Source organism: Rhincodon typus, chromosome 12 (assembly GCF_021869965.1).
Source record: "Rhincodon typus isolate 14 chromosome 12, sRhiTyp1.1, whole genome shotgun sequence".
NCBI classification, from domain to species: Eukaryota; Metazoa; Chordata; class Chondrichthyes; order Orectolobiformes; family Rhincodontidae; genus Rhincodon; species Rhincodon typus.
The window spans coordinates 48346326-48368264 of NC_063343.1; the positions used below are offsets into that span (position 1 = coordinate 48346326).

Below are 21939 nucleotides of genomic sequence, written 5' to 3' on the forward strand. Positions count from 1 at the left end.
AAAAAACTAGCCATCAGAATACATGAACACCAGATAGCAGGAAAACAGCATGACGAACTCTCCTTAATATCAGTACACTCAGACAATGAAGTCCATCAGTTTAACTGGGACAACATAACCATAGCAGCCCAAGCCAAACATAGATATGCATGGGAATTCCTAGGGGCATGGTTTTCCACCCGTAATACAATCAACAAACACATAGAATTGGACCCCATATACAAACCCATACAGATCAAAACCAGAAATGACACTATTCACCATGACGGACCAGACAGTATAAATTCCAAGTGAAGTAGAATAACATTGCTTCATCGGAGGCTCCACTGATGATATCACCTGGCATGGTGACAAAACATCTGAACATGAACAAGCCAGCTCAGCCAGCAAGTCAACAACCTCACCCACAACGCGAGCTACAGATCTTTGCCGAAACTTTAAACAATAAAAACTATCCTCTCTGTTGATATTCAAGAAAACCCATCTGAATGAGCCTTTTATAATTACTGTGCGTAAGCAGTTATGTACCACTGAAATTGACAAATATATCCTTTAAAGGAACCTGTTCCAGTCAAACAGAGACTGGGAGGACAGAGGAGCTATTCCAACCCTCTTCACCCAGCTGTTACATTCCTGTTAGATGACTCCCTGAAATGCCTGAAAGTTGTACTCTACCACATGCTGGCCCGTACTAGCTGAGGCAGGGAAGAAACCATTGACGAACCTTTACTACAATGTGCCTTTGCAAAGATGACTTGGAAAGAGTAACAATGATATTTACCATCTTGAGCAATGATGTAACATGGAGCTCTGTGTTGGAACGCACACCTTGATAAGCATCAAGTACAGTTGGGCAATTACCAATTCAATGAATGAGATTCTTTCACCTACCCAAGACTGGTATGTCGATATTCAAATGCAAAGAATTGTATCACATCAAATATTACTTTATTCATTCACAGGATGAGGGCGTCACTGGCTAGGCACCATTTCTTGCCCATCCCCAATTGCCCAGAATGCAGTTTAGAGTCAACCACATTGCTGTGGGTCCAGAGACACATGTAGGCCAGACCAGGTAAGGATAGCAGTTTCCTATCCTGAAGGATACTGGTGAACCAGATGGGTTTTTCGACAATGGATTCACAGTCATCATTAGATTCTTAATTTCAGATATTTATTGAATTCAAATTCCTCTACCTGTTGTGGCAGGATTCAAACCCGGGTTCCCAGAATGTTATCTGGGTCTCTGGATTAAAAGTCTAGTGATACTACCATGAGGCCAATACCTCCCCTTTGTTGAACAACATGTTTCAAAGTTCAAGCTTGCATGCCAAGGGATACTGAAAATCTTGGGATAGCCACTACAATGGCTCAGTGGTAAAAGAATACTGTCTATGGCCCTCTCTCTGTATCATTCTATCTGACTGGAACTGATGTAAAACTCCTTGGTTTGTTTATATCAAAGGAGGATTGATATGAAATGCAAATGTGTAATGTAATTGTAATCTGTTGTTGTCGAGACATGTCCTGTATTATATTGCACTTTATGTTACAGATAAAACGAGATATTACGTTCTGGTAAAAAACAAGGAAACTGAACAGATAATATCTCTAAAGAAAAAACATAGCACTGATTAGAATTAGAATTAGAATCCCTACAGTGTGGGAACAGGCCCTTCGGCCCAACAAGTCCACACCGAACCTCAGAGCATCCCACCCAGATCCATCCCCCATGACCCACCTAATATACACCCCCTACCTCCCTGAACACTACGGGCAATTTAGCATGGCCAATCTACCTAACCTGCACATCTTTGGACTGTGGGAGGAAACCAGAGCACCTGGAGGAAACCCACGCAGACATGGGGAGAATGCGCAAACTCCACACAGACAGTCGCCCGAGGCTGCAATTGAACCCAGGTCCTTGGTGCTGTGAGGCAGCAGTGCTAACCACTGTGCCACCGTGTCGATAGCAAAAGATGTCAGGACTAACAAGCAAAAACAAAGAAGTTGCAAAAACCTGCACAGGTCCTGGTCACTGGATGAGATACAAAAAATAATTAAGGATGACCAAAACAAAATATTTGAAGCTGCACAAAAGGACTGTGCAAAGGATCATTCTGTCAGTGAACTCATGTGTTCATCCACAGCTCTTGCACATCTTTCTGTCTGTGCCAAAAGTTGAAGTACGTGCAAATTCTTAGATTTCATTGTCCTTTGACTGTATCCTCATGCAGAATTCCCAATGTTTCAGTGTGTTCCCTTAAAGAACCAAGTATAAGAACAATGGTGAATGAGGTTAAATAATTGGCATTGTCCCCATTGGAAACACCCTGTTAAAACATGTAAAATTCTTAGCAGGTTTGATAGGGTAGATGTGTAAAGGTTGTTTCCCCTTCTGGGACAGCCGAAGATCAGATAAAATACAGATAGTAATCCTAGGTTTTCACAAGTTTGGCCTTTTGAAATATGCACAATTCATTCATATTCTTCCAATGTATCAATGCCTTCTATTGTGAATGTTGGTTTCATCGGAAACAATTTAGGATGTCATGGATTGTTTGCTCCCAATTGTTCTTATTTCTCTGTGTTATTGATATCTGCAAGGGAATGACACCTTAGACAGAAAATAGGTTTGGTCTTCATTGAAGAGAATATGTTTATTACATATTCTTTAATAGTTAGTTAATTACATTATATCTGCAATACATGAGTGTCTCTGATGGGAGCTCATCCACTACTTAAGGGTACGTACAAATAATTGTTACTGAAGCATTTTGGTCATACAACAACAACCAGTACTGAATACTGAAGACTGACTGGCTCCTGTCAAGGACAGTTCTTTACATCCCGTCGGACACATGTGGGTTAACACTTTCAACTGCTCACTGTCCTACACAAAATTTTCCCCACCAAGCTATTTTCTGGTTATTAAATTCTTTATACAAATGTTTCAAATATTCAAGTATGCTTACCACTACCCCAATACTCTACTGAAGTCTCTGACTTTATAAATGGCTGATGACTCATTTTAGCTAAAAATCTGCCCGTTACAATGAAACTTTTAAGTGTGGTTAATTGCGACACTGGAATCTTGGTGGATCTTAGATTTCCCAAGGTGTTGCAGACCAATATAATTAAGTGCCAGTGGTGCATATTTTTTCTTAGGTTCCGGGAACATTTGTCTGAGACTTGCAAAGTAATTTTCTTGTTGAATAGTCATGTTAATGAAAACAAAAATGCTGGAGATCACAGTGGGTCATGCAGCATCCATGGAGACAAAGCAAGCTAATGTTTCAAGTCTGGATGATTCTTCGTGAGAGTCATGTTGATCACTGGTTTACAGCATGCGAGCTGATTGCAATACTTTAATGTATTGTAAAATTTAAGCAGTAAAGCATACGTTTGCCCCAGAAGTGAAAGGTGATAATTTCTGATAATATACACTTGTTCTGTGTAGTATTGATCACTGAATTCGAAGATAGCTCTCAATATGCCTTTGATTTGATTTGTTCTCTCCATTGCCATATAGTTGTGGTTTCAATATTTGAATCAAGGATTTTGTTCAAATAAGACAAGATAGCTCACATTGGACTTTTATTTCTCAATTGCAGACTTTCGGCCTCTGGGCTTGCATTACTTTTTAGTGCAGCTGGAGAGGTAGGCAGTATGTTGCAGTGGAGAGCACTGAACAGTCAAGTGGATAAGTATGACATTATACAGCACTACACCACGTCAACTTCACACCTGCAGTATGTGTCATATAATCATTTATATTGTAAATGATTAAGCAGATAGTCATTTGTGTAAATCAAAGGCACATAGTCCTTAGTGGGATGATGGGATATGTCCAACGGGATGCAAAGAACTGTCCTTGAGAGGAGCTAGCCAGTCATTGGTATTCAGTACTGGTTGTTGTTGTATAACCAGAATGTTTCAGTAGCAATAATTTGTACCGACCCTTAAGTACTGCAGAGCTTTCACCATAGTCTGTCAAGGTGGTTGGCTAAGATCAGCCAGGAGTTTAGTCTGACCAAAGTCTAAGGATCTTTTTTCTTGCAGTCCTGGGATTGAACCAGGGTCAGTCCTGCAGGTCAAGTGGACTACTGGTAAATTTGTATGGTTTCTGCGGAGATATTATTCTAGAGGGTGAACAGATTTTTTTCCCTTCAAAGTGATGGAGGGAGGGAGTATGATAGAAATAGTTGGAAGAGGAGTTGGTGGTGTTGCATGTGCATAAGAAGTGGTGATGTTTCCACTGGATGAATAAGAGGCAAAGAAGGCAAGACGGGTTAACAATTTGAGAGGATGAAGGTGGTGAGATCCATTGAGTGGACATGACAGATGCAGTATTGAGAGTTGCAGGTCATGAGTCTTGGTGAGAGGTGTGTGCGGAGTTAGAGTGACAGGGTGACCCTGTAAGTGTCAGGTAACAGGGAGAAGATCATGGCGTTTCCTCTTGCAGAGTGCAGGTTACTGACATTCTTGCTGTACTGCTCAGCATCCAGCTTCCTTCAATAATCCATTGGTAAGTTTTGGGACTTTAAACATCTTTTCAGTGAATCAATGAAAGAGTACGAGTGAGAGAAGTGGTTAGGATAGCAGGGTGGATCAGATAGTAGGGCAGCAATGTGGGTAGGGTGCAAGCTGGTTAGGATTACAGGCTGGGTTGAATGGCAGGGTAATAAAGGGAGGCAGGGTGGTAGAGCGGGTAGGTTGCAGGTTAATCAGGCCCTGAGAGTGATAACCTGACAGCATAAAAAGGGTGACACCATCAATGGTGGCAGGGCTGTAGGTGGAAGGATAATGGCTGCATTTGCTGACACCCAGGAGAATGCATTGTAGCATCAACATCTCTGAAATAAATTGAAATAAAGAAAGATAAACCCTGAACAAAAACAGAACGGAGAAAAGATAACATATATAGGTGAGGAGAAAAAATGCTGGAAAAGTAGAATTTGTTTTCTGTTTTCAGAAATGCTCTTTATATTGCATGTGCATATGCGCATTTAAAAATTGTAGATGAGCATGTGCAGTTGACATTTAGCATCGGATGGTTAGTGTCAGCAAATACCACTTCGGAGCAGGGTGGATAGGGTGACAGCATCAGACAGTGATAAGTTTGGATGAGAGAGGATTTGAGGGTTTCAGCTGCTTGAAGCATTAGGGAGGAGAGTCAGAGAGTCGGGGGAGGGGGGCACTGTGAGTTGTACAGTTACTCAGGATTTGGACATGGTTTTAATCTATTATTTCCTGCATGACTATCCATGTGAGTAAGCAAGGTCTTTCTAGCTCAGGGTCAAAGACATTTTTCATAGAGTCCCAGAGAGCTTAGGAATTGTCGAATGGAAGTTCAAACTTTCCACGCAATTCCCACAGAGTTAGTGAATCAGGGCATTTGTTGGGTCCCAAAAGGTATCCACTTGTTATGGACCAGACTAAACCCCCTTAAAAATATATTCAGTAGTCTAGACTCTAATCTTTTCTTATTTTAAAGGCAAGAGTAAGGTGTTGCATTCCAGATGCAATTCGATTAGTTAAACTAATCCACATTAGCCAAAATACACGTCATTCACGCACTACAGCTAAAACACAACAAAAGAAAGAATAACTTAACTCTATTGGAATACTTAACAGAATGATAGATCATTTAACTACGAAACAGTAACTGTTCCAATATAAGTAACATCCCATAAACACACCCCTAACAAATGTAAATTCAGTAAAATAGATTGTCTCACAGGTAATTTTCCAGTCCAGGAGGAAAAATATCAAGAGAAAACTCAGAGAGAGAGAGTAGCAGGGAGAGATGTACTGCAGCTTCCAACCCAGCTTCAAGAGCCCAGCAACTGCTGCTGAAAAGCTATAACGAAAAAATATTAGTTCTGTGGGAGCTTGGCCCCACCCATTCAGGCTGCTTCTATTGTTCCAACTGAAAAAAAACAGCCAAGACCTCCCAAGCTGTCTATTTTACTAGATTCAAATAGACAGCTTGGTACCCCATGTCTTAAAAGCTCTCCTCAAAAGAAAATGGACAGATTGTACCTCTTAAAGTCACAGTATCGTCATTACTCCTTAAAAAGTAGTGAAACATCAGTACGTTAAAAATGGCTTAATTTTTAAGAAAACCTTTAATCTTACTCTATTAGTATACTACAATACATATACATATACATTACATTACATTGACTCTTAAGCACACAAACATTCTCTACTACAGTCCACTTCAATCCGTTTATTTCCACCACTGAACTCCTCCATCTTCCTTCATCAAAGTCACCATAATGTGTCGGCAATTATGTTCACTCATCTTGCTATGTGTATAATTTTCAAACTGAATGGCTTTAATAATAAAGCTCCATCTAAACAATCTGGAACTGTTATCCTTACATTTTCCAACAGCTTTAAGGGGTTATGATTAGTATATATGATTGTCTCAGAAACATTACTGGCAATATAAATGTTGAAATGTCATAACGCCAATACCAAGCTCAGGGTCTCCTTTTCATTTGTGGAATATTTCTGTTGATTATTATTCAATTTTCTGGAAAAATACCCATATTTTTGAACCTTTTCAGCATCTTCTTAATAGAGTACAGGATCGAGATCCACATCACTCGCATCGATGGCCACCTTGAATGACTTTGTGTAACTAGGTGTGGCTAACACTGGGGCAGTAGTTGCCACAGTTTTCAGGCTATCATACGCCTTCTGACATTCCTCTGTCCACTGAAATTTTCTGCCCTTCTTCAAGAAGTCAGTCAGTGGAGCAATCAGTCTTCTAAAGTTCCATACAAACATCAGGTAAAAGCCACTCAAGCATAAGAATCATCGTACTTCCCTTTTCATCATTGGTATGGGAAACTCCCCAATAACCTTGTTTTCACATCTCATGGGGCCATCTGTCCTGGGCTATGTCATTGGAGATGGACATGACTTGGGCTTTTGTGAACTCACTCTTACCAGATTTAGCATGAAGCCCACCTCCAGAAATCGACCAAATAATTCTGACCTATGCGCCAAATGGTCCTTCCATGTGTGACTAAAAATCACCAGGTATCGATGTATACCATACAAGCCCGAAATGACTTTATTGGTTAGTCTGTGAAATGTGCCTGGCACATTTTTCATACAAAATGGCATGACTTTAAACTGGTACAGAAATTTCCTTTGTCCTTTCGGATAAAGGTACGTGCCAGCATCCTCTGAGTGAGTCCAACTTAGAAATAGAAGTTGCTTGTCTCGTCTTCTCAATAGAATTTTTCAAAAAGAATAGGATGTGAATCAGATTTTGTAACTGCATTGACTTTGCGATACTCCACATATAATTGTTAGGAACCAACTGGTTTGGTTACCATTATTATGGGTGAGCTCCATTCACTGCAACTCACTTCCAGTATATCATCTTTGAGCATGCATTCAATCTCTTTTCAAACCTGTGCCAACTTTAGAGGGTTAAGTCTATAAGACTGTTGCTTAATTAATTGGAGCAGCATCTTCTATCTATACATCATTGCACAATCAGCGTAGTAATTCCCAGTTTATTCCTAAGTATCTCCCCGTGTGGTTGTAATAACTCTTTCAGGTCATTTGGATTTTGATCTGGAAGGTAACTTAATAATTTATCACAATTTGAGAATTTTCTCATTGTCCAAATTAATTTGAGGAATATCCAATTCAGAATCATCTGAACTTGGTTCTTCACTGTGTTGTAACCAGTAACACATTCTTGTTTTGCTTTCCTTCCCTGTCAAAATACCTATTAAGCATATTCACATGACATACTCTGAGATTTCTTTCTATCTGATGTTCTTATCAAATAATTCACCCCCCCGCCAATTTCCTTTTGATTTGCTAAGGCCCACTAAACCTTGGCTTTAACGTTTCACCTACCACTGGAAGTACCACTTACACTTTATTTCCACAAGCAACATTATGAATTTTTGATCTCGTCTCATTGCTTCTTGTTTCATTACATACTGTGCTACTTTTAAATGCTGTCTAGTCAACTCAGCCGCTCCATTTAATCTTTCCATAAAATTTGACAGAGTTCAAATATGTGGTCTCTGAACTCTGACACAGCGATTTCTCCTTAATTAACTTCAGCAAACTTCTCAACTCATGCACAAAAAGTTCAAATGCACTGAGTTTATCTGATGCATTAGGTGCATCCCTCATTACAAAAAGTACAAATGGAATTCCGTTATTCCAATCCTCTGAATAGTCTTGACTATAAGCCCACAACATTGTCTTTAAAGTGTGATGCCACTGTTCTAATGCTCCCTGCAATTTGGCTGGTACGCAGTGAATCTGAATTGTTTTATTCCTAAGTTATCCATAACTTCCTTGAATATTTTTGATGTAAAATTTGACCCCTGATCCTACTGTATCTCCGTGGGTAGTCTGTATCTATAAAACATTTGAGTAACTCTTCTACAATCCTTTTAGCTGTGATAATGCATAATGGAATGGCCTCTGGAAATCTAGTAGGCAAGTCCATTATGGTCAACAAATACTGATTCCCACTTTTTGCTTTAGGGAAGGGTCCTAAACAATCAATTAAGACTCTTGTAAAACATTCCTCAAATGCAGGAATGGGTATTACGGGTGCTGGTTTTATCTCTGCCTGAGGCTTTCCCAGGTATGACATATCTGGCAAAATTCAACCACATCCTGATGTAGTCAAGGTCAACAAAAATGCTTTTGTATTTTGGCTTGAGCTTTCCTTACTCCCAAATGAACTACTGGCAATTCATGTGTTACTTGCAACACCTCCTGTCCATAAACCACCAGTAATACAACTTGATGAACTTCTGCCCATTTCTCATCTGCCGAAATATGTGATGGTCTCCATTTGCTCATTAAGGTGTCATTTTTAAGATAGCAACATTCTGGGATACACTCAAGATTCTTCTTCTGTGTATGATTTTTGATAAAACTGCTTTATTTTTTCATCTTTCTGTTATAATTCAGTTAACTTTTCTGAACTAAAAATATCCACTTTGTCCTCCACCTGTTCTTGCTTTCTCTCAACCATTTGATCAAACATAGTATCTGAATTTTGAACTTCAACTTCCTTATCTTTTTACTCTTTGATGTCTCCTGTTTCCAACTGTGGCTTTCTTGCCTTTGTACAACACCAGTCAGGAAAAATCCCAGGATATAGTTCCTGTAACACCTCAGTTGTCTGATTTTCCACTGGCTTTTCAACAATAGTAGGCATCACTCCTACCTGTGATCCAGCTATATCATTACCAAGGATAAACTGTATGTCTGGAACATTTATTGTATGTCTCTATTACTCCTACCACCACTTCAACACATTTCACTAGATTCTCTAACCTCACTTTATATAACAGAATACTGCTCTTCTCACAATGAATCCCACATACTACCACCTGTTCTGACAATACTTGTGAATTACATATCTCCTCATCTCTCACCAAAGATTGACTTGTTCCTCATCTCTGAAAATCTAATGTTTTTTTAACCTGCTCCACCTGGCATACATGAGTAATCCTTACCCCTGCAAATAAATTCTTTAAAGAGATCTTTATTCGTGACCAACCCCTGTGCAGGTTGTACATTCTTCTGCAGCTCTTAGCTTACGCTGTGCTTTCCCTTACCACTTCAACAAAACTCACTGGCTTATCATGTTTTCCACATGTGTCTTCCCAGCGTTTTTTCTATACCACCACACTGTGACTTCATGTGGCCTACTTTGTTACAGTGTAAACACCTGAGTTTTTAATTTTTCTATCCCCCTCAAGGGTTTCCTTTTTACCCTGTGGTAAACTATCTTTACTATCTTCAATAAGATTTCCCCTTCCTTTACCACCTGAGGATTTCTCTTTTCCTCAAATTTCTATCCCTCACAGATTTATGAATGAGCTTATAATTATCTGCTGTTTCCGCTGCTAATCTTGCAGGCTTAACTCTCTGCTCTTTCACATGGGTTCTCAGCACTTTAGGAAGTGAATTTTTAAATCCTCCAAAATAACCGTCTCTCTAAGAGTGTCATATGTTTGATCAACTTTCAACGCCTTTATCCACGTGTCACAATTACTTTGTTTGATCCTTTCAAACTCAATGTACGTTTGACCAGGTTGCCTCTGAAAACGTTGTCTGCAGTCTTTTGGTACCAGCTCAAATGCACTTAAAGATGGCATTTTTCACCTAATACACTCGCCAGATAGCTCCTCTGACACCTCACTAGCTCTATCTACCAACTTTGTTTGGATCAACAATACCCACATTTCATTTGTTTAGCCAATTTCTCAAATGAAATGAAAAAGACCTTGCCATCCTTCTTGTCAAACTTAGGCAATGCTTGGACATATTTCAATAGATTCCCACCGGGCCTCTGGCTACATTGGGATTGCTCTCCATCTCTATCATCGTAATTACTCCTACTTTTCATCTCTATATCTGCCATTTTAAGTTGACTTTGAGTTTTCAATTCTACCCTCCGAAGTTCAAAAATTTTCTCTTTCTCTCTTTCTTCTGCCAGGGGACATCCTTTCCTTTCCTTCTTTTCCTCAGCTAGAGCTATTCTCTTTTTCTGCTTTTCTTCTGCTTTCAATCATAATTCAAACTGTTTTATTTCCTTTTCTCTTGTGTTTTTCTTTTGCCTCTAACTAAAGTTGCTTCAAATGCAGTTGAATTTTAGCCATTTCCCAAGATTCAGATGGCATTCCTGGCAATTGTCAATGGTGCATCTCCAACGCCAGCTTGTTTGCCAATTCTGCAAGGTTTGCCTTCCTCACTTTCTACAAAACTCCCACAAAAAGATTTCTTCTACCCCCAGGGAAACTCAGTGGCTGAAAGAGCAACTACACAGCGTACACCCTATTCAAACCAACTGAATGCAACATCCGAAATAAAAAGTACCAACACACATCACTCACCGCCTTTGAGTCAATAATCCTAAACCCAATCTGGAATTAGAGACTTTGATCCTGGCAAGAGCCCCCACTTGGTTATGGACCAGACCAAACCCTCTCAAAATATATGCGGAAGACAGTCTGGACCCTAATGTTTTCTTAGACTAAAGGTAAGTGTAAAGTATTGCGTTCCAGGTACAATTTGATTGGTCAACTACTTAACATTAAGGAAAACACACTTTACATCATACACTGTAGTTAAAATACAACAAAAGAAAGGAGAATTTTGAATAACTTAACTCTATTGGAAAACTTAACAGATTATTTGACTGCTAAACGGTAACAGTTTCAATATTGTAACATCTCATAAACACACCCTTGGCAAAGGCAAATTCAGTAAAATAGATTGTCTCACAGGCAATTTTCCAGTCCAGGAGGAAAAATATCATGAGAAATCTCCGATACAGAGTAGCAGGGAGAAATGTACTGATTCCAATCTCAGCTTCAAGACCCCAGCAACTGCTACTGAAAAGGCACAACTGAAAATCCTGGTTCTGTAGGAGCTTGACCCCACCTATTCCGGCTGCTTCTATTGCTCTAACTTTAAAAAAAGCTCCAAGGCCTTGTAAGCTGTTTACCTAATTGGATTCGAATAGACAACATGGTACCTCTGTCTTAACACCTCTCTTCAAAAAAAGGACAAAATACACCTCTTAAGGCTACTGTATTGTCACACCTTGGTAGTACATTCAGTTTACAACTGTTTAGATAGTGAAAGATCTGGGCTGCCAAGCAATGAATCTATTGGAGAATATCTTTAAATTCTGTCAATCCATAAGGGATAATAATTAATACCCAATTTATTAGTTCAGGACTGTTTGAATTAGCTTGTGCCTTAAGATCATGGAAAATATGAAAATCACAGCGCCATGGATGGAACATTCCCAAAAGCAGACACCAACTGTCTTTTTAAAGAAAACTAGTACAGTCATGTCCAACAATGTAGACTGGGAACTTTAACTAAAAATTAACTAGTTGTAAATCTTTGGATGATTTCTGGGTGTGGAAGTGAAGTCAATTGTGCAGTCAATGATTCTCATAACAAGGTTTTTTTTCACTTTTGAAGAAGTAGGTAAAATTAATCATACTGAATTCACCAAAATATTGTAGTAACCATTGGATCTAAAGCAATGAAGTAGTATTGTTCAGGGTGAGATGAGAGATTGAAACTAACACAAACTTTGTTCCATTTGATGTGCAAAATAGCAAACACCTAGAAATCTTTACATGTCTGTCATAATATCTAGGATCGCTGGCAAACCATAGTGTACAAGTTAGGCATATCCAAACATTTCCTTTCACAAAAAAAAACAAGATTGCTTTTCTCGATTATTTTCAAGTTAGTTCACTTACAAAGTCCATAAAGAAATAATACCATATGAAGAAAACAGCTCTTTGTAGTTCCAATTTCATTTCCCAAAACATATATTGTACACTTTTTTTAGGGAAAGTTGAGGTGAGACTGTGATGGGAAGTTTAGGATTTGCAACAGCAGGAAATATGGCATGTGGAATAACTAAATTAGAAGGGTTGTGGAATTTCAATGGTGGATTGAGCTCCAGAGGTTAGGACAGTTGTGTTTCCTGTGTGCCTTCCTGTGATGGGATTGCATTTGTAATACATTTGGTTTTCAATGTATTTTTTTAAAAAAATTATGTCTTACCTATAAGATAAATCAACAGAGTTGAAAATCTCACAGAACCTTGTTCATGGTCATTTGAAAATGGTGTTCATCAACTGACTTTGTTTCATTGCTTCTGAGGTCAACAGTTTTCCTAGTTGAAATTCATAAACCAAGGAAGAGCAGCAGGAGACTGGCAGCTTGCAATTGAGGCTCAGAACCAGAAAGTGCAAGTCAGGAGTCAGGAGTGATCTGGGAGTAGAAACATTAGGATTTAGATGCATGGAAGAGGACAAAACTGATCCAAGAGAGGACCGAGGGTTTGAGTCAGGTACATGGAGGAATGAAGTGGTTCAGTGTCAACAACAACAAAAAAAACAGAAGTTGCTGGAAAAGCTTAGCAGGTCTGGCAACGTCTGTGAAGAGAAATCAGAGATAACGTTTCAGGTTCAGTGACCCTTCCTTAGAATGGATGGCAGCTAGGAAAATGTCGGTTTATATGCAGAAGGTAGGGTGGGAGGAGGGGTTAATGAGGAAACGATAGGTGGGGATAGAGCCCAGGAGAGAGAACAGAAGTTGGGTAGACAAAGGAGTTGATATCAATCTGGCTAGGAAGGTGAATAGGAGGGTTAATGGAGACTGTTAATGGCTAACAATAGCTAGTGTGTAATGGCGAGCTATGTGATAACAAGGCCTGGTGTGTGGGGGAGGGAACTAGGACATGGGAGAGTTCAGGCCCTAAAATCATTAAACTCAATATTGAGTCCAGAGGTATTGTTCTTCCAGCATGCGCTGAGATTCGCTGGAGCACTACAGCAGGCCTGAGACAGAGACGAAGGCCAGGGTTCAGGGTGGTGCGTTAAAGTGGCAGGCAATGGGAAGCTTAAGGTCATTTTTGTGAACAGAACGTAGATGTTCTGTAAAGCAGCCATCCAGTCTATGCTTCATTTCGCCCACGCAGAGAAGACCACATTGTGAGCAGCAAATGCAGTAAATTAGATTGTGTGAAGTGCAGATGAAATGCTGCTTCAGCTGGAAGGTATGTTTCAGCCCTTCAATACTGAGGAGGGAGGAAGTAAATGGGCAGGTGTTTTACCTACAGCAGTTATAGGGGAAGGTGCTGTGGGGCTTTGGCGGGGCGGGGGGCACTGCTGGGAGTGAAGGAAAAGTGGACCAGGGTGTTCCAGAGGGAACGGTCACTGGTAGGTGGACAAGTGGTGCAGTGTGTTCTCCTGAAATCTTCTGTATACTATGTCAGGGGCAGATTCTTGGATAGAGTTTTAAAGAGGCCTTATGATCCTACAATGATTTAATTTATTTGGCAATATCTTATTAAACTACAAGTTTCTCATCTAAACCTTAGGTTAAAATCTCATCTCTAATTCTATCCATTTTCCATAGTTTATTAATCCATTGCACAAACCTTCTGACTTTGATCAATCACTCTTTCAATTACTTTTCCAAATCACATTTGAAACTCTTCTCCCTGATCAGTTTTGACCTCACCAATAACATTCCACCTCCGACATCAAGCTAACTCTGAAATATTTCATTGCAAGGATTTGTATACATTCCAGGATTAGTTCTTTGACTTTAAGGCTGTGAATAAACTGTTCATTATGGCCATTCACTTTAGCTGTTCTTATTCCCCATCACTGACGTTCTTCACTGAAATAAATTCTGTTCTACATTCACGCACGTTCTTCAGCAAGCATCTTAAAAATGGTTGAAAAATACAGGTAATATACAGCTTGTTGTTTAAAATATCTAGCAATTTTTCTTCTACAGCTGCAATCAGCTTAGTCTGACAATGGGCCCTTTTTAGGTTGGCCATCATTACCTAATTATCTCACTAGTATTACTTCTGTATAACTTAAACCTTAAGCAGTTTGCAGTCAAACAAAATTTACAGCACTAACCTATTCCTATATCTATTTTAAGCTGATTCTATGTAAATGTAAACACACTGAAGCTGACATACACTGGCATTTGAGACAATTCAGAGAAGATTCAAGTCTGGGTACGGAAGGATTGTCTTAAAAGGTGAAGTTGAGTAAGTTGTGTGTGCACTCATTCATGTTTAAAAGAATGAAAGGAGACCTTTATGAAACATATAAGATTCTTCAGGGTCTTCGCAGGCTAGTTGAGGAGAGGTTATGCCCATTGTGGAGAGTGTAAGATCAGAAAGTTTAATCTCAGAGTACGGGGCTGACCATTTAAGACAGGAATGAGGAGGATTTTTTTTTAAATCACAAAGGGTAGTCAATCTGTGAAATTCTTTACCACAGAGAATAGCGAGGCCAGGACATTAAGTGTATTTAAAGCTGAGATAGATTTTTAATCAGTAAGGGAATTGAGAGTTATCTGGGAAATAGGTAAGAAGCAGAGTTGAAGTTTATTAAGTCAGCCATGATCTCATTGCATGTCTCAGCAGACTTGATTGGCCAGGTACTTTTGTTCCTGCATTTTATGGTCTTATGGTTTTATTAAACTTTCACAAATTTCTAAAAATATCTTCTATTTTGTAGCCTTTGTTTGCCTACTTGTGAGTTTGTCTGTTCAAAGCCTGGATCATTTTCTTGGGTGGCCACTCCTGCCTTGTCCCTTTCCAGGCTCACTTTTTACTTCTATCCTTGTGATTCTACAAATTAATTCTGCCACAGATCTCTCTTTCATGCCACTTTTGAGGGTGGGTATTGAACATGGTCACATGATCTTGACACAGGAGATTTTTGGGGCTCCCTTAAAGGTCAATTGACTAAAAGCCTTTGAATATCTTCTAGACAAAGGAAGAAGAATCAACCGATCCCTTATCTCCAACATTTTAGGGCAAAAGGGGTTGACTAACCTTCAGGATGTTATTTAGTTTGCCAAACATTAGCCAAGTACTATTTTATAATCTTCGTTCAAGGTTTGAGTCAACCATATCTTGGGCTGCTATCTTTCATTCCTCATCCATTCTTAGGTAAAGAATTCCAAGGCCTCATTAGGACAGATGGATGTTTCTCTTGCGGCATGATTGGATAACTTTAAGTATAGCAGTAATTACTTCTATATGAGAAATTGCATATTTTGTTAATTGTATTAGGAACATAATGCTTCTTTGAACAGTTCAGCAAAGGTGACAGTTTTTGAGGCTTTATGGTGTCAGACACCCAATTGTAGTTTTTTTGTTATTGTATATTTATTAGATTAACTGTTTTTGTCCATCCCCAATTGTTGTATCTGACAAGAAATTTGCAAGTTATATTAAATATAACACAAAGATATTCTGATTACGTTTTTATTAAGAAAAGGAAGATCAACGCAATTTGACAACTGATAATGGTGATAATGTCAATGAAAATAAGGACATGGTGGACTTGCTACGTAAGTACTCAGCCTCAATATTGATAGGAGAGGAAGAGATCAGCATGCCACATTCTCAAGGAAACTAGCACAGAATCACAGACAGGAACTCATCAAAATAAACAAAATAACATTAATGAGGAAACTAATGGTACTAATGAATGACAAAGCCTCAGGATTTGATAGATTCCAGCCAGGGCTTTTTTTTTTTAATTCAATCATTCATGAGATGAAGGCATCATTGGCTAGGCCAGCATTTTTTGACCATCTCTCATTGCCTAGAAGACAGTTGAGAGGCAACCACATTGTTGTTGGTCTGGAGTCACATGTAAATCAGACCAGGTAAGGATGGAAGTTTCCTTCCCTAAAGGACATTAGTGAAGTAGATGGGGTTTTCCTCACAAATGATTTGTAATCCTCATTAGATTGATAATTCCAGATTTTTATTAAATTCAAATTCCACCATCTGCTGTGATGGGATTTGAACTGGGGTCCCCAGAACATTAGGTGGGTCTCTGGATTAATGGTCCAGTGATAATACCACCATGCCATCATCTTCCCTGTTTGAAAGGATGTGGGTGACAATGCCGCAGATGTGCCAAATATAAACTTTCAATGTTATTTTGATTCAAGAACTGTTCACCTAGATTGGAGAAGTATGCCTGTCACACTACAATTTAGTGTTAGATAAGGCTGAGGATAACAGTAAGTGACAGGAACTGATAAGAGGCATAACAATGGGCTGCTTTGTGAATGAAAATACACTGTGTCAGTCAGATCTTCTAAGAGTTAAAACTGCAGGCCTGAAGAAGTTACCCTCCTCCCTCCGGACAAACCTATCCATCTTCTATCCGCCTCCCCCTCTCTCCCTATTTATTTCAGAACCCCCTTCCCCTCCCCCTCCCCCTCCCCCTCCCCCATTTCTGAAGAAGGGTCTAGGCCCAAAACATCAGCCTTTCTGCTCCTATGATGCTGCTTCGCCTGCTGTGTTCATCCAGCTCTGCACCTTGTTGTCTCGGAAACCAGGAACTGCTGGCTCTATCAGATAAGGTATACATTTGGAAAAAACATTCAGGAATGGTCATGTGCACGCATAATTCCAAGTAAGTAACATACTTGGCGCAGAGGCTTGTGCATAAAAAGCCTGAAGAAATCCCCTCGTTCAACAACACTTCAAAGACTCACAATTTAAGAAGATGTTGAGAAGTTTCAGCCTGGCCAGCTGCAAACTCTCCTGTGTAATAACATTTAGGTTTAGTCACAGAAATCAGGATAGTGAAAGACACTGATTGAGATATCTCTAATAGTTGAAAGTGTGTTATTTGTTTAAGTATTTAATAAATGAATTATGGTTTTATAGAGCTCTACGTGTCTCCGTTGTATCTTCTATGTATTAGGTGGTGTCTCTCAGAGAAGGGCAACATTAGGAAAGATGGAAGTGGAGAAGCAAGGAATTTTAAATTAGTTAGTCGAATGTCTGTTTTTGGGAAAGTACTGTGCCTATTACTGACGATTGGTGACTGATAACCTTGAAAAATTTTAGTTGATGAGAGAGATCCACGTGTGAAAGGTCATTCACGCCTGAGAAACTTGATTTGTTTGAAGATGTGGCTAAGTAGTGTGATGGGGTAAAGTCTATGGATGTCATTTAGAAGCGCTTCCAAAAAACATTTGATAATTCCTAGTAAAATACTATTAACTAAAATTGAAGCTTATAAAATTGAAGAATAATTACTGGTCTGATTAGGAAATTGGTTGAGTAGCAGGACTGACGGTAGGGATAATGGGCATGAACTCAAATTGGAAGGATTTAGCTATTTGTGTTCTGCAAGAACTAGTGTTTGAACATCAACCATCTCACATCTGTTATAAATTTAGACAGTAGCATAGAAAACTACAAAGGACGGGCCGTTTTGTGGCACAGTGGTAGCATCCCTACCCCTGGACTGGGAGGCCTGGGTTCATTGAATCATAGAATCCCTACAGAGTGGACACAGATCATTTAGACCATCAGGTCCATACTGACACTCTGAACAGGATCTCACACAGATCCATCCCCCTACCCTATCCATGTAACCTTGCATTTCACATGGATAGCCTACCTTAACCTGCACATTCCCAGACACTGTGGGCAACATTAGCATGGCCAATCCACCTAGCCTGCACTTCTTTGGACTGTGGGAGGAAACTGGAGCACCCGGAGGAAACCCACGCAGACACGGGGAGGATGTGTAGCCTCTGCATTGACAGTTGCCCGAGGCTGGAATCAAATCCAGGTATCTGACGCTGTGAAGCAGCTGTGCTAACCAGTGAGCCACTGTGCCACTCCAAGTGGGTTCAAGTCCCACCTGCTCCAGTGGTGTGTAATAACATCTCTGAACAGAGTGATTAGAAAAAAAATGGTTAAATAAAAAAAAAGAAAGCTACATAAAAATCTCTTGTGGTGACCCTACCTTTGAGCCAGGAACTCCAGGTTCAAGTCCTACCTGCTCCAAAGGTGTGTAATATCATCTGTCAACAGGTTTATCAGAAAATATCTAAGAGCCGCATGTCCAAATCTGTCAAAGACAATCAGATTGATGACAATAGATGGAAGTGTTAATTTACAAGGAGAAGTTAATTGATTAAGTGAAAAGGAAAATTGTGGCAGGTAGGTTTTAATGTAAACAAACATGAGGTCTTCTGCTTTGGATCTAAAAAGAAAGACTGTGCACTTTGTAAACAGTTGAAATTTAGAAACATTGGAGAAACTGCCACACAGGTAATAACAATGTCTTGAACACTTCAGAAAATAACTGAAATGCTTGCTTTTTGACCTAGGTATTAGGAATACAATGAAGTAGAAATCGTGCCTCAACCCTTCAAGGAAAGCCCCAGTTAGAATACATCTGGTGAATGGTGAGCCATTCTGCTCTACACTGCAGAAAGTACATACTGGCCTTGAAGGGAGTGCAGCATAGGTGAAGCAGGATTGCACCTTCAGAGAAGACACCACACAATTTGCTTTTCCAACACAACTACTCCATTGGCACCAATCCATCAATCTGGAAATTTCCCAGATATATCTTGGCAACATAAAGTAATTAACTACATAAGCACGAGGACAGATTTGGCCCTGAGCCATGGCAGATGTTTAAGGTGATATTTCATTCTCCCAAACAAAAATTTATTCCAAAGAAGAGAGATTGTAAGAGGCAGAGCAAGCATCCATGGCTAAGCAAGGAAGTTAAAAATGCCAAAGGCAAAAACTAAGGCACACCATATTGCGAAGACCAGTGGCACACTGACTGAGAAACTACAAAATATCAACAAAGGGTTATGAGAAAGTATATAAAAAGAGCAAAGTTAAAGTGTGAATGAAAACTAGTGAAAATATAAAAAATGATTAACAAAAATTTCTGTTAAGTATATAAAAGAGAAGAGAATAGCTAAAGTAAATGTTAGTCCATTGGAGGAGATTGGGGAGTTAATTTTGGGGAACACAGAAATGGTGGAGACACTAAATCAATATTTTGCCTCAGCTTTTATAATGGAGGATATTAATGCCATCCCAACTGTAACGAGTAAGGTAAAGGTTATAGAAAGGGACAATTGTAGAACAATTATCATCACTAGGAAAAAAAGGATTGAGCAAACTGTTGGGATTGAAGGCAGGCAAGTGCCCAGGTCATGTTGTCCTACATCCTACTGTCTTCAGGAAGAGGCAGCAAAAATTGTGGATCCACTGATGCAATATTCCAAAATTCCCGGGACACAAGAAAGGTTCCAGTGGATTGGTAAATACTAATGTAACACTCTTATTGTTAACACTCTGCATACATACAGAAATTATACTCTTTGAGGTATGGGATCTGTTTTGTAATTCAATGAAAAACAACGCCCTTTCTCCTGCCAAAAGTATAAGAACAAGTTCAGAGCATCTGCAGTTCTTGCTATTTCAGAGCTAGTAAACTTGTTGGGAACTATCCTTTTAAGTGTAGAGTGGGATTGGGAGGAGTTGTCAGTGCAAATGAAGATCGAGTTTTTTTTGAAAGGCGATAACTATTAGGACTGGAGACAACAAGGTGCAGGGCTGGATGAACACAGCAGGCCAAGCAGCATCATAGGAGCAGAGAAGCTGACGTTTCGGGCCTAGACCCTTCATCAGAAAAGGGGGAGGGGAAGGGGGTTTTGAAATAAATAGGGAGAGAGTGGGAGGCGGATAGAAGAGGGATAGAGGAGAGGATAGGTGGAGAGGAAACAAACAGGTCGAAGAGGCGGGGATGGGGCCAGGAAAGGTGAGTGTAGGTAGGGAGTTAGGAAGGGGATAGGTCAGTCCAGGGAGGACGGACAGGTCAAGGGGGCGGGATGAGGTTGGTCGGTAGGAGATGGAGGTGCGGCTTGAGGTGGGAGGAGGGGATAGGTGGGAGGAAGAACAGGTTAGGGAGGCAGGGACGAGCTGGACTGGTTTTGGGATGCGGTAGGGGGAGGGGAGATTTTGAAACTTGTGAAATCCACATTGATACCATTGGGCTGCAGGGTTCCCAAGCGGAATATGAGTTGCTGTTCCTGCAACCTTCGGGTGGCATCGTTGTGGCACTGCAGGAGGCCCAGGATGGACATGTCGTCTGAGGAATGGGAGGGGGAGTTGAAATGGTTCGCGACTGGGAGGTGCAGTTGTTTGTTGCGAACCGAGCGTAAGTGTTCTGCAAAGCGGTCCCCGAGTCTCCGCTTGGTTTCCCCGATGTAGAGGAAGCCACACCGGGTACAGCGGATGCAGTATACCACATTGGCAGATGTGCAGGTGAACATCTGCTTGATGTGGAAAGTCTTCTTGGGGCCTGGGATGGGGGTGAGGGAGGAGGTATGGGGGCAGGTGTAGCACTTCCTGCGGTTGCAGGGAAAAGTGCCGGGTGTGGTGGAGCTGGAGGGGAGTGTGGAGCGGACAAGGGAGTCACGGAGAGAGTTGTCCCTCCGGAAAGCAGATAAAGGTGGGGAGGGAAAGATGTCTTTGGTGGTGGGGTCGGATTGCAGATGGCGGAAGTGTCGGAGGATGATGCGTTGGATCCGGAGGTTGGTGGGGTGGTACGTGAGGATGAGGGGGATTCTTTTTTGGTTTTTATTGCGTGGACGGGGTGTGAGGGATGAGGTGCGGGAGATGTGGGAGACACGGTTGAGGGCGTTCTCGACCACCGAGGAGGGGAAGTTACGGTCCTTGAAAAACGAGGACAACTGAGATCTACGGGAGTGGAATGCCTTAGGACTGAACCGGTTTGAAACTACTCAAAGCTATACATCCGGCCCACCCTCCAACAGCCAAATTGCTGCAGTTTTACGGAAGAGAATCGCTGCCAGTTCTCCCGCTGTCACTAACATGCGGGATTACGATGAAATCACCGCTTTTCTCGGACAATGGGGACCCTTCCAGAAAATTATCTTCTTCCTCTTGAGCCTCAGCATCTTTCCCAATGGTTTCTGCGGAATGTCCATAATTTTTGTCGGGGATATTCCTGAACATCGCTGTTTCATTCCCGGGAATCTCAACCTCAGTGAAGCGTGGATGAAACGGACTATCCCTCTGGAACAAGCCAAGGGGAAACTCCAGTACAGCAAATGTAGACGGTACCGGTTGGATGTGATCAGGAATCTTTCGGAGATATTTCCTGACCCAGATTCCGTCAATATTTCTGAGGTGGAACAGGAGCCCTGTTTGGATGGATGGGTGTACAGTAAGGATCAGTACATCTCCACCATCGTCAGCGAGGTAAGCGACTGAAGGACTCAGTGCTCACAGCGAGCACAGTTAGTCACGGATAACAAGGTGTAGTCCCTAGGCCCAAAACGTCAGCCTTCCTGCTCCTCTGATGCTGCTTGGCCTGCTGTGTTCATCCAGCTCTACACCTTGTTATCTCAGATTCTCCAGCATCTGCACTTCCTACTATTTCTGAAACAGTTAGTCAGGGGATAGTTTGTGAAGATGAATGTGATATATTTGGATGCTTTTGAAGTGAAAGGAGCACATGGTTTTGAATTGAAAGATGAGCAGAA

At 40.6% G+C, this 21939-nt stretch overlaps 1 pseudogene; it reads left to right on the forward strand.

Moving 5' to 3' along the window:
• The first annotated feature begins 21265 nt into the window (after window positions 1–21265).
• The window catches only part of LOC109931768, a 60453-nt pseudogene continuing 59779 nt past the window's right edge, over window positions 21266–21939 (forward strand).